Source organism: Lissotriton helveticus, chromosome 3_1, assembly GCF_964261635.1.
Source record: "Lissotriton helveticus chromosome 3_1, aLisHel1.1, whole genome shotgun sequence".
NCBI lineage: Eukaryota > Metazoa > Chordata > Amphibia > Caudata > Salamandridae > Lissotriton > Lissotriton helveticus.
The window spans coordinates 933,604,069-933,616,588 of NC_136061.1; positions in this window are offsets into that span (position 1 = coordinate 933,604,069).

The following is a 12,520-nucleotide window of genomic DNA, read 5'->3' on the forward strand; positions in this document are numbered from 1 at the left end:
GGGAGGGTCGAGCGCGTCATTTTGGTGAGGGGGACCGCCCGGGGCGTACACTCGCTAACCTTCTACGTCCTCCGCGTGCCGCTTTTTATGTCACGGCCTTGAGTGATGGTGGCCCGGACAGGTCTACTTCCCTGATGGAAATACAATCTCACTTTCTTGACTTCTATTCCTGGCTCTACTCCGCTGGTACTCCCCCGCCGCGTGCAGATTTCGACCAATATTTCGATTCTATTGTGCTAGTTTTGTTGGAGGACTACCACCGCAAATTCCTTGATGAACCGTTCTCCATGGAAGAGATACTGGCTGCCATCAACAGTCTCCCTGGTGATAAGGCCCCCGGACTCGATGGCCTCCCGGCCTCGTTTTATAAAACGTATGCAGACATATTGGAAAAGTAAAATGTCCCTGACTTTTAGAATAGTAGATTGGAAATAGCTAGATGTATATTGGTAAACCTGGTCTAACTTCAGGGGGACAATACCCTATTTCTTCATACACAGGACTGAAATACACACTAGGCAAAGTGAACAGCTGAACCGAAAATTGATAAAATTAAAATTAAAATGAAAACACACAGATGGATATACCATTCAAACTATTTGTGTAATATTAAAAATGATCATGGAATTTATTGTTAACCACCCAATTGGGTTACAATCTAAACAGATACCACACATATAGTTAAAAACACCACCTAACGTGGTCATATGCAAAAATATACAATAAACAAGTCAAAGTTACAAAAACAGTCGACGCAGCGTTTCGGTGCTTTTTTCTTTTTTGACACCTTCTTCAGGACCTTAAAACATTTGACTCCGCTTTCTCTAAAAGTAAATGAGAGCATTTTAGTATTTATATTTTTTTGGATGGGTTCATCTCATTTGCCTAGTTGTACGCTATTGGTTACTTATGCACATATAATTATGCTAAACCACTTGTCTGTAAGACCAGAGTTTTTTTTAAAAAAACAAGAAAACAAGTTAACGGATAACAAGTTTAAAGGTTCCTACATGAGGTTCTCCTTTTTAAGTAAACAAAAGATCCTTCCAATTATTTTGTTTTGCTAAATCCAAACTTTTCAAGTTTTTTGATGCAGCTTTATTCGTACCTGTCTTTTGAACTTGATTCGTTTCAAATGGTTTCTACACGTAATATGCGTTGCTCAGGTATTTCATGTGTCCTTGAGCTGTATATATCCTAGACACAAAAAAGCTACGATTCAGTCACACGTTCTAATAAGTTCTACATTTCTAGGAATATACGCTGTATCGTTTTACCTTTCATTCTAGAGATGTGCTCTTTTAACTGCACGGAGGAGCCACCGTTGATAATAAAAAAACTTCTTATAGTCTTTAGGCCTAGGAAAGTGAAAACCTTTTATAAAGAATCTTTTTAAATATGCTGACATTTGCACGTATTGTCCTCTTTATGCAGGGATGCAATATACTAACCTTATTCAGATTCTGGCCCATTCTTTAAAGGAAACTATTCTTTGTCCAAATGTTCTCCTCATATGGGTAAAAAGACCAATCTGCGATTGAAACAACCACAGAGGGATTATTACTAAAACCTATGGTGCTATTAAAGCATCTATATATACACCATATTGCGAGATTCAAAAGGAAGGGGTCATTTTCAATGAATTGAAACGGTTCTCTTAGTTACGGTGACCTCCGGTTTCTGCATCACTTTTACCTATTCTGCTCACAGACTGGGCTAATCTTACAGTCTCACTCAAGAGGGTATTACTAATGTATCGTCTAAACCTTAAAGTTTAAAACGTGCAGGCATGTAAGCGTCGGTGCCCTAAAGTGGGTTTTGTCATAACACGCAAGTCCTACGGCACAAGTCCTAGGACTAGCCCTCACCTTCTATTTGGAAATCGGCCTCCCTGCTCCTCCGTGTCCACGTCTTCCTGGAAATTTGAAGAGTACTGCGAATGTGCGCCGCTGGCGTTTTTATAGGTCCACAACCTATCGTGACCCGGAAGCGATCCGGTAATTTATAATTCCGCATCTTAATACTCACAAATAAATCCAACGATTCATATTTTTGATATCTCTCTAATCTTCAGTATAGATATACGTTTGTTAAAATGTGCTATTTAACTTCATTCGAAGAGAATAGGCATAATTAAACCGGAAGTAAACGACCTCGGTTGCCACAGAATCTAAATTGTGTTCCTATTTATTATGAGTTATGACCCTCTATTCCTATGTATATTTAAGGAAACGGGATCCACATAATCTCTTTCATTTACAGCGATATCTGTTGTGAATTGTGTGGTTCTCGCCGAATTTACGATGGCGCCCATCTTGGAAAGGGCTACCCACCGTAAATACGTGTTCGACTTGACAATAGATATCGCGGGTGTATACTTATTATGCTGATCACATCGAATTACCCGTTATTATTCTGTTCCAGACTCATACATTCGAAAAATAAAGCATATAATGATCTAAACATTTCTGTTTGTTCACATTGGTTTGTCACGTTATAAGTACATCTGAACCATATCTATAGTTTGCGTATTTATATTATAATACATTGCACGATATTCTCTGTACGTTTACGTTCATTTGTGATCATAGTTTGCGTATTCATGTTGTAATACATTACACGGTATTCTCTATTTGTTTACTTTCATTTGTGATCATAATATTTCGTGTAACCGGGCTAGTTGTACAGTGTTTAGTGCTCATAGTGCTGTATTTACCCATTCTTTACAATATAAGAATTACAAAATTCTCAATTCATCGAACACGGTACAGTAGTTAACCATTCTTTACAATATAGGAATTACAAAATTCTCCATTCATCGAACAACAAACGGGGTAAACGTTGTTATGGTTTCGTCCAAGTCCCACTAAGGTGTGGAAAAAATCACTGGTATGTAAGTACCCACCTAAAGGTGTTCTCTATGTGCTCATCTAAATATATCTGTGATTCTGTCTATTGCAATACAGCATAACCTCAACTGCATCTCCTTTTGGACATAAGGCTAGGGCGGGGGAGCTTCACAGGTGTTGATTTCGAATTGGATCAATCACTGTTTAATAAGATCAATCTCTCCCATTCCTCCCTGTTGTTCAAACCCGTGCGAAATGTATTGAACAAGGACATATAGAACTGTTCTCTTTTTTTCCTTTTATTATCCATGTTTCCGCCTCGGGTATTATGTGAGATAGCCTCTATTACACACCACTTAAGATCTTCTATTTTGTGTTTGTGTGTTAACCAGTGTTCCACTAAAGGAGCGGATTTCTTTTGAGTTCTAATAGCAGACTTATGTTCTGTAATTCTGGTTTTTATCTCTCGCGCTGTTTCACCTATATAGGCTTTATTGCAGGGACATATGATCATATAAATTGCAATGTATTATAATATAAATACGCAAACTATAGATATGGTTCAGATGTACTTATAACGTGACAAACCAATGTGAACAAACAGAAATGTTTAGATCATTATATGCTTTATTTTTCGAATGTATGAGTCTGGAACAGAATAATAACGGGTAATTCGATGTTATCAGCATAATAAGTATACACCCGCGATATCTATTGTCAAGTCGAACACGTATTTACGGTGGGTAGCCCTTTCCAAGATGGCCGCCATCGTAAATTCGGCGAGAACCACACAATTCACAACAGATATCGCTGTAAATGAAAGAGATTATGTGGATCCCGTTTCCTTAAATATACATAGGAATAGAGGGTCATAACTCATAATAAATAGGAACACAATTTAGATTCTGTGGCAACCGAGGTCGTTTACTTCCGGTTTAATTATGCCCATTCTCTTCGAATGAAGTTAAATAGCACATTTTAACAAACGTATATCTATACGGAGAAGCGTGGCTCAGTGGTTAGAGGCGGCAGACCCGGAAGCTGAGATCGACTGTGGACCAGGGTTTGATTCCCCGCCTCGGTGGGTCTCGGGCTCAAAAATTCCACGGTCACACTCTGCAACTCTGGGCAATAGCTTGCTTAATCTCCACTACGGCCCCTCGCGGCGGGCTGCCTGGCTTTCACCTTGTGGACACCCTGCCGGGGTTTCTCACAGGGGAATACCAGGACGGGTTCCCTAAGCAAGCGCCAGGATGCCCTTTGGGTGACAGGTTTGCCCTATATAAGTACATTTACATTTATACTGAAGATTAGAGCGATATCAAAAATATGAATCGTTGGATTTATTTGTGAGTATTAAGATGCGGAATTATAAATTACCGGATCGCTTCCGGGTCACGATAGGTTGTGGACCTATAAAAACGCCAGCGCCGCACATTCGCAGTACTCTTCAGATTTCCAGGAAGACGTGGACACGGAGGAGCAGGGAGGCCGAATTCCAAATAGAAGGTGAGGGCTAGTCCTAGGACTTGTGCCGTAGGACCTGCGCGTTATGACAAAACCCACTTTAGGGCACCGACGCTTACATGCCTGCACGTTTTAAACTTTAAGGTTTAGACGATACATTAGTAATACCCTCTTGAGTGAGACTGTAAGATTAGCCCAGTCTGTAAGCAGAATAGGTCAAAGTGATGCAGAAACCGGATGTCACCGTAACTAAGAGAACCGTTTCAATTAATTGAAAATGACCCCTTCCTTTTGAATCTCGCAATATGGTGTATATATAGATGCTTTAATAGCACCATAGGTTTTAGTAATAATCCCTTTGTGGTTGTTTCAATCGCAGATTGGTCTTTTTACCCTTATGAGGAGAACATTTGGACAAAGAATAGTTTCCTTTAAAGAATGGGCCAGAATCTGAATAAGGTTAGTATATTGCATCCCTGCATAAAGAGGACAATACGTGCAAATGTCAGCATATTTAAAAAGATTCTTTATAAAAGGTTTTCACTTTCCTAGGCCTAAAGACTATAAGAAGTTTTTTTATTATCAACGGTGGCTCCTCCGTGCAGTTAAAAGAGCACATCTCTAGAATGAAAGGTAAAACGATACAGCGTATATTCCTAGAAATGTAGAACTTATTAGAACGTGTGACTGAATTGTAGCTTTTTTGTGTCTAGGATATATACAGCTCAAGGACACATGAAATACCTGAGCAACGCATATTACGTGTAGAAACCATTTGAAACGAATCAAGTTCAAAAGACAGGTACGAATAAAGCTGCATCAAAAAACTTGAAAAGTTTGGATTTAGCAAAACAAAATAATTGGAAGGATCTTTTGTTTACTTAAAAAGGAGAACCTCATGTAGGAACCTTTATACTTGTTATCCGTTAACTTGTTTTCTTGTTTTTAAAAAAAAAACTCTGGTCTTACAGACAAGTGGTTTAGCATAATTATATGTGCATAAGTAACCAATAGCGTACAACTAGGCAAATGAGATGAACCCATCCAAAAAAATATAAATACTAAAATGCTCTCATTTACTTTTAGAGAAAGTGGAGTCAAATGTTTTAAGGTCCTGAAGAAGGTGTCAAAAAAGAAAAAAGCACCGAAACGCTGCGTCGACTGTTTTTGTAACTTTGACTTGTTTATTGTATATTTTTGCATATGACCACGTTAGGTGGTGTTTTTAACTATACGTGTGGTATCTGTTTAGATTGTAACCCAATTGGGAGGTTAACAATAAATTCCATGATCATTTTTAATATGACACAAATTGTTTGACTGGTATGTCCATCTGTGTGTTTTCATTTTAATTTTAATTTTATCAATTTTCGGTTCAGCTGTTCACTTTGCCTAGTGTGTATTTCAGTCCTGTGTATGAAGAAATAGGGTATTGTCCCCCTGAAGTTAGACCAGGTTTACCAATATACATCTAGCTATTTCCAATCTACTATTCTAAAAGTCAGGGACATTTTACTTTTTCTAGTGTCAAGACCCCCCTCCCTGCCACAAATAACAGGGGTACCTCCAATTTGTTTGTTACTGTAACTGTACAGCTTGTTAGCTGGGAGGCTTTGTTCTCGTGAAGACGTATCCGTCTTGGGCATTGACCCATTAAGTGTATCCAAGAAATCCTCAAAAATGGATACTTTAAAAAATAAAGGGTTCTCGGAAGAAGAGTTCAACAAAATTGTGAATGGGACTTCAAAAAACTATACCGCAACTACTAGTACCAATAATGATGAGGACAAATGGCGGGTATTATGGAACACCAAAAAGAAATTAGTACGAACAGAGTTACATGCCGATTTTCTTATTGACTACTTGAAAAAGGGCATAATCCCTAGTGGGCTCCAAGTAAAAAATGAACCTGGTGTCTTCATTCGACATCCAGGTTTCATAGAAAACTGGACCCTGATCGCCAACAGATGCAGTAGAGACTAGATGTTGCTGATAATTGAAACAGCTAACTCCATTTTAATAATTGACAGAAAAGAAATAGCAGAACTGGAAGCAAAATTAGATATTTCAATACTAGAAGATGCAAAAAGAAATTAGAGGAAATACAAAGAGATGTTTCAGGTTATAAGGACTATCTATTTAGCAAAAAAATGTCAAAATTCAATAAGGATGTTTCCAATTATAATACTGAAGTGGTCTATCCTTATACCCAGAAAGATTTTTTTGATCGCCCAAGAGAAAATTTCCCTTATAGGAACCAAGGACAACAACCATGGCGTACATATCCTAAAAAACGAGTAACTTGGTCAGATTCCTCGTACACTAGCACGGAGTCTGAACAAGATAAAACAACCGATAAAAATAGGACAGGAGAATCTACATCAACTCCAAACAGAGAATCGCTACTTTTTTTAGATCAACGTGGTCGAGGGAACCACCAAAACCACCACAATCTCCAGAGAGGCAACGGGAGAGGGAAATTTTTCCCTCAACCTCAACAACAGAGGAGGTACTATACAAGAAGCCAACCGAAGTGGGATTAAATCAAAAAGCTGCAATTATAAATCTTTCTGATACCATCCTAACAGAAACAGAGAAAGAAGTCCTCGAGAAAGGGTTAGGTTTTGCCATTAGTACTAAAGTTAATAAATACAATTTAGAAAGAGACCTAAATGGGTTCTTTAGGAAGATCAGATTGCAAGATTTCTTCAAAGATAAACCACCAAAAGAGAATATTGCCAACAAATCCGGCCTCAAATCAAAATCCACATGGACACCCAACATCGGGATGGTGAACAAACAAGTAGACCTTTTTGAGAAAGTGGTTGAAAGTAACATCTCTGAACTTTTATCTCACCCTTTACCAGGCATAAATAATCTTAGTCCAGCAGAAAGAGTGGCCCTTAAAAATCTTGAAAATAATGATCTCCTAACGGTTAAATCAGGGGATAAAGGAGGAAGCATTGTTCTGATGAACTCAGATGATTATGACAAAAGAATGATGGCTCTACTTAATAATAAAGAACATTATTGCTCCTCTAGTAGATCCGAGTGGAATGCGCTGATTCAGAAAGTGAACACGCTTCTTGACTTTGCCCGAGAAGACGAAATAATCTGCACAGATGAATATAAATTCTTAAAAAACGAGACACCCATAATTCCTGCCCTATATGGGCTCCCAAAAGTCCACAAAAACCTGACTGATCCACCAATGAGGCCCATTGTGTCATCAATTGATTCTGTCACAGAACCCTTGAGCAAATATATTGATAAGTTTCTGCAACCGATAGTCACAAAGCAGAAAGCATATATAAAGGACACAACCTGCATGATTGATCAAATAGAAGGTGTACCATATGACATAACCACACAATGGCTGGTGACTCTGGACATAGAGGCCCTCTATACAAACATCCCTCAGGATGATACCATCGAGATGTTAGAGGGCCTCCTAAAAACAGGATCAGAAGACTTAAATCAACATGCCACATTTATTGTAAATTGTGCAGAAATTATTTTAAAAAATAATATTTTTTTATTTAAAAATAATTTTTTTAAACAAACTAAAGGCACCAGCATGGGTGCTACATGTGCCCCAAGTTTAGCGTGCCTCTATGTAGCGGCTTTCGAGGAAAGGCACATTTTTAATAATTTGGCTCCCTTTAGCGAAAATATCACACACTGTTCGAGGTTCATCGACGATATTTTCTTCATCTGGTCCGGTACCCTAGATACGCTCAATGAATTTATTCTCTGACTAAACTTAGGGGATAAAAATTTGAATTTTACCTCTAACTACAATAAAGAAACAATAGAATTTCTGGATATTAGAATTCGAGTAAATAATGGAATATTAGGTGTCGATCTCTATACTAAACCTACTGACCGTAACACGCTGTTACATTATAAAAGCAATCACCCCAATAGTCAAAAGGACAATATACCGTTCGGACAATATTTGCGTATCAGAAGAAACTGTACCAATATGCGAGATTTTAATAAACATGCCGACGTCCTATCAGAAAAACTCAGACAAAGGGGATACCCAAAGAATCTTATTAAACGTGCTTATAAGCGTGCTAAGTATTACAATAGAGAGACACTGTTTGAGAAAAACAATGATAAGAACATTGTCGATAAAACTAGAGATAGATTAATCTTTGTAACCAATTACAGTGCAGCAAGTAACAAGATTAAAAACATCATAAATCGTAATTGGTCGTTATTAAACGACAGGCCAGGAGAAAAGATTCCTAAACCGATGTTTAGCTTCCGCAGAAATAGAACAATCAGGAATTGTTTGGTTCATACCTTTAAAGAAAAGACTCGGACCAATCAGAATACCATCAACAATACTCCTCTCCCAGTCGGGAACTTTACTTGTAATATGTGTTTGAACTGCACATCACTAATCAAAGGCAAGGCAGTCACATACAACGGAGTGGAACATAAGATCAAAAATTTCGTCAATTGTAAAACGAAAAATTTAATTTATATGATCATATGTCCCTGCAATAAAGCCTATATAGGTGAAACAGCGCGAGAGATAAAAACCAGAATTACAGAACATAAGTCTGCTATTAGAACTCAAAAGAAATCCGCTCCTTTAGTGGAACACTGGTTAACACACAAACACAAAATAGAAGAAATTAAGTGGTGTGTAATAGAGGCTATCTCACATAATACCCGAGGCGGAAACATGGATAATAAAAGGAAAAAAGAGAACAGTTCTATATGTCCTTGTTCAATACATTTCGCACGGGTTTGAACAACAGGGAGGAATGGGAGAGATTGATCTTATAAAACAGTGATTGATCCAATTCGAAATCAACACCTGTGAAGCTCCCCCGCCCTAGCCTTATGTCCAAAAGGAGATGCAGTTGAGGTTATGCTGTATTGCAATAGACAGAATCACAGATATATTTAGATGAGCACATAGAGAACAGCTTTAGGTGGGTACTTACATACCAGTGATTTTTTCCACACCTTAGTGGGACTTGGACGAAACCATAACAACGTTTACCCCGTTTGTTGTTCGATGAATGGAGAATTTTGTAATTCCTATATTGTAAAGAATGGTTAACTACTGTACCGTGTTCGATGAATTGAGAATTTTGTAATTCTTATATTGTAAAGAATGGGTAATTACAGCACTATGAGCACTAAACACTGTACAACTAGCCCGGTTACACGAAATATTATGATCACAAATGAAAGTAAACAAATAGAGAATACCGTGTAATGTATTACAACATGAATACGCAAACTATGATCACAAATGAACGTAAACGTACAGAGAATATCGTGCAATGTATTATAATATAAATACGCAAACTATAGATATGGTTCAGATGTACTTATAACGTGACAAACCAATGTGAACAAACAGAAATGTTTAGATCATTATATGCTTTATTTTTCGAATGTATGAGTCTGAAACAGAATAATAACGGGTAATTCGATGTTATCAGCATAATAAGTATACACCCGCGATATCTATTGTCAAGTCGAACACGTATTTACGGTGGGTAGCCCTTTCCAAGATGGCCGCCATCGTAAATTCGGCGAGAACCACACAATTCACAACAGATATCGCTGTAAATGAAAGAGATTATGTGGATCCCGTTTCCTTAAATATACATAGGAATAGAGGGTCATAACTCATAATAAATAGGAACACAATTTAGATTCTGTGGCAACCGAGGTCGTTTACTTCCGGTTTAATTATGCCCATTCTCTTCGAATGAAGTTAAATAGCACATTTTAACAAACGTATATCTATACTGAAGATTAGAGCGATATCAAAAATATGAATCGTTGGATTTATTTGTGAGTATTAAGATGCGGAATTATAAATTACCGGATCGCTTCCGGGTCACGATAGGTTGTGGACCTATAAAAACGCCAGCGGCGCACATTCGCAGTACTCTTCAAATTTCCAGGAAGACGTGGACACGGAGGAGCAGGGAGGCCGATTTCCAAATAGAAGTTGAGGGCTAGTCCTAGGACTTGTGCCGTAGGACCTGCGCGTTATGACAAAACCCACTTTAGGGCACCGACGCTTACATGCCTGCACGTTTTAAACTTTAAGGTTTAGACGATACATTAGTAATACCCTCTTGAGTGAGACTGTAAGATTAGCCCAGTCTGTGAGCAGAATAGGTAAAAGTGATGCAGAAACCGGAGGTCACCGTAACTAAGAGAACCGTTTCAATTCATTGAAAATGACCCCTTCCTTTTGAATCTCGCAATATGGAGTATATATAGATGCTTTAATAGCACCATAGGTTTTAGTAATAATCCCTTTGTGGTTGTTTCAATCGCAGATTGGTCTTTTTACCCATATGAGGAGAACATTTGGACAAAGAATAGTTTCCTTTAAAGAAGGGCCAGAATCTGAATAAGGTTAGTATATTGCATCCCTGCATAAAGCGGACAATACGTGCAAATGTCAGCATATTTAAAAAGATTCTTTATAAAAGGTTTTCACTTTCCTAGGCCTAAAGACTATAAGAAGTTTTTTTATTATCAACGGTGGCTCCTCCGTGCAGTTAAAAGAGCACATCTCTAGAATGAAAGGTAAAACGATACAGCGGATATTCCTAGAAATGTAGAACTTATTAGAATGTGTGACTGAATCGTAGCTTTTTTGTATCTAGGATATATACAGCTCAAGGACACATGAAATACCTGAGGAACGCATATTACGTGTAGAAACCATTTGAAACGAATCAAGTTCAAAAGACAGGTACGAATAAAGCTGCATCAAAAAACTTGAAAAGTTTGGATTTAGCAAAACAAAATAATTGGAAGGATCATTTGTTTACTTAAAAAGGAGAACCTCATGTAGGAACCTTTATACTTGTTATCCGTTAACTTGTTTTATTGTTTTTTAAAAAAAAACTCTGGTCTTACAGACAAGTGGTTTAGCATAATTATATGTGCATAAGTAACCAATAGCGTACAACTAGGCAAATGAGATGAACCCATCCAAAAAAATATAAATACTAAAATGCTCTCATTTACTTTTAGAGAAAGTGGAGTCAAATGTTTTAAGGTCCTGAAGAAGGTGTCAAAAAAGAAAAAAGCACCGAAACGCTGCGTCGACTGTTTTTGTAACTTTGACTTGTTTATTGTATATTTTTGCATATGACCACGTTAGGTGGTGTTTTTAACTATATGTGTGGTATCTGTTTAGATTGTAACCCAATTGGGAGGTTAACAATAAATTCCATGATCATTTTTAATATGACACAAATTGTTTGACTGGTATATCCATCTGTGTGTTTTCATTTTAATTTTAATTTTATCAATTTTCGGTTCAGCTGTTCACTTTGCCTAGTGTGTATTTCAGTCCTGTGTATGAAGAAATAGGGTATTGTCCCCCTGAAGTTAGACCAGGTTTACCAATATACATCTAGCTATTTCCAATCTACTATTCTAAAAGTCAGGGACATTTTACTTTTTCTAGTGTCAAGACCCCCCTCCCTGCCACAAATAACAGGGGTACCTCCAATTTGTTTGTTACTGCAGACATATTGGAACCACATCTGGCTGCAATGTACAACGATTCATTGGACATTGGTTCTTTCTCGCCTTCTCTTCGCAAGGCATTGATAACTTTACTTCTAAAACCCGATAAGCCTGCTGACAGTGGCGATTCGTACCGCCCCCTTTCTTTAATCAATATCGACAAAAAAATTGATTGCCTACCGCCTACTCTTGCTCATGCCCTTCTTTGCCCTTCCCGACCAATCAGGTATTATCCCCGGTAGGGCTACCTCGCACAACCTCCGCACCTGCACCAAATTAATCCCAACCTACCGGCCGTCGCCGCCTTACTTGATGCCACGAAGGCGCCCGATACGCTGGAGTGGCCCTTCTTGTTTTACATCTTGCCGTGTATGGGCTTCAGCTACATCTTTCTGCGCAAGGTTAAACTTCCCTACACCAGCCCCACGGCGCGTCTCTGTGTAAATGGCCTGATCTCCGACCCTATCACCCTTACTTCCCACTTCTTTCGTAAATTACGCTCCTTAATCATCTCACTGGTCTGGGCGAGTAAACAGCCAAGAGTTGCTTATGACATCCTTACCCTGCCCACGGCCACTGGCGGGATGGGCGCGCCTGACTTCCAGCTTTATGCCTTGTGTGCAAAGGCCAGCTTTCTGCACTTTTGGATCCATCCCTCTCCTTATCAGCCG